We start from the raw sequence: 1,665 nt of genomic DNA, 5'->3' as shown, positions 1-1,665 counted from the left end.
TGTGCTCCCTTGTGCATCTGGCTAATGTGGGTCCTGGGGAATCAAGCCTTGAACCAAGGTCTTAGGCTTCACAGGCAATCACTTAACCGCTAAGCCATCTCTCCAGCCCTCTGTTGTTTTTTGCTGGGATGACCTTTGGATGAGAGTGGGGTATTGAAGTCACCAACTATAATTGTGCCTGGTGTTATCTGTGACTTTAAGTCTAATAGTGTTTGCTTGATTAAATTGGAAGCACCCATATTAGGTGCATATATGTTTAGAATTGTAATGTCTTCCTTTTTTTTTGCTTAATTCCCCATACATACCAGGCTGACTACTATGCCACCATCTTACCCAAAAGTCCCATCTGTTGGTATTTTAGGACAGGGTCTCACTATAAAACCCAGTCATGCCTGCAACTATGTCACATAAGCTAGTTTCAAACTGAGATCTTCCTGCCTCTCAAGCAATAGGATTTCACACAGGGAGTACCATGCCTGGATGGCTCTTCAGACTGTCAGTCAACCTGGTATGCATGTAAGGCAAATGTTCATATCAGGGTTTTTTGTTTGTTTGTTTGTTTGTTTTTTAGGTGAGCCCATCAAACTGGCCTTTCCTTTTTTTTTTTTTTTTTTTTTAATGCTCCCTTGTTTTCTCTCAAAAGCACACTTTTATTTGCCTTCATGATTACAATAAAATTTCAAAAAACATTAAATACATTATACATGCTAAAAATTAAAGTATAAATCTCTGTCTATAACCATACTATAAGCACCAAAGATTTATAAAGTTCACTTTTTTATACCTGGTCCTTCCAAAGCTTTTAATATGGTTATAGTAACTATTGAATAATTCCTTGAAAAATAATACCTGATATGGCAGGTAGAGCTCTGGATCCTCTCGTATTATTCCACGTGCCATGGCTTGTGATAGGTGTTATTTCCTGTATCTTTACTTTGAGTTGTGACTCAGGACATTTAAGATTTTCCCAAATATTTAGAATTTTATAAATACATTTTCAGGGACTTGAAATGTGCTTGCAACCTTTTTATTTTAAAAATATAGAATGTTTCACAAACTTGCATGTCACTCTTGCACACAGGCCATGCTAATCTCTATATCATTCAAATTTTAGTATATGTGCTGTTGAAGTGAACACTAGCCTTTTTTTGTTGTTGAAAGTTTTTGTTTTCTTCTTTTCAAGGTAGGGTCTCACTGTGGCTCAGGCTGACCTGGAATTCACTATGTAGCCTCGGGGTGGCCTCGAACTCTCAGCAATCCTCCCACCTCTGCCTCCTGAGTGCTGGGATTAAAGGCATGCATCACCATGCCTGGCTTAGCCTTTTTTTTTTAATGCAAGCGAGAATTGGTGTGCCAGGGCCTCAGCTACTGTAATTAAACTGCAGACAGTATGTACCACCTTGTGCACATGTGCAGTTTTGTATGCTTGCATCACCTTGTGTGTCTGGCTTACATGGGATCTATAGAGTTGAACATGGGTCTTTAGGCTTTGCAGGCAAACTCCTTAACCACTAAGCTATCTGTCCAGCCCCACATCAGTTTTTAACTCATATTTTCTTTGGGCCCCTCTCTTCTCTCCATCTGGCACAATACAAAAGAAGCCTGGCAATACAGGATGGCATACACACAGAGCCAAAAGGATGCCCTCCACACATGGTTTGAACA

At 39.6% G+C, this 1,665-nt stretch overlaps 1 non-coding gene across 1 annotated transcript; it reads right to left on the bottom strand.

Annotated features, from left to right (window-relative positions):
* Positions 1 to 1,034: 1,034 nt before the first annotated feature.
* LOC123458310 lies at positions 1,035 to 1,138 on the bottom strand. The gene has a single exon (XR_006635596.1). It is a non-coding gene; the product is annotated as a U6 spliceosomal RNA (small nuclear RNA).
* Between the last annotated feature and the right edge of the window lie 527 nt (positions 1,139 to 1,665).

Source organism: Jaculus jaculus, chromosome 1 (assembly GCF_020740685.1).
Source record: "Jaculus jaculus isolate mJacJac1 chromosome 1, mJacJac1.mat.Y.cur, whole genome shotgun sequence".
Taxonomy (NCBI): Eukaryota; Metazoa; Chordata; class Mammalia; order Rodentia; family Dipodidae; genus Jaculus; species Jaculus jaculus.
The sequence above is the reverse complement of the archived record's forward strand: the minus strand, read 5'-3'. Positions and strand labels throughout refer to the sequence as shown.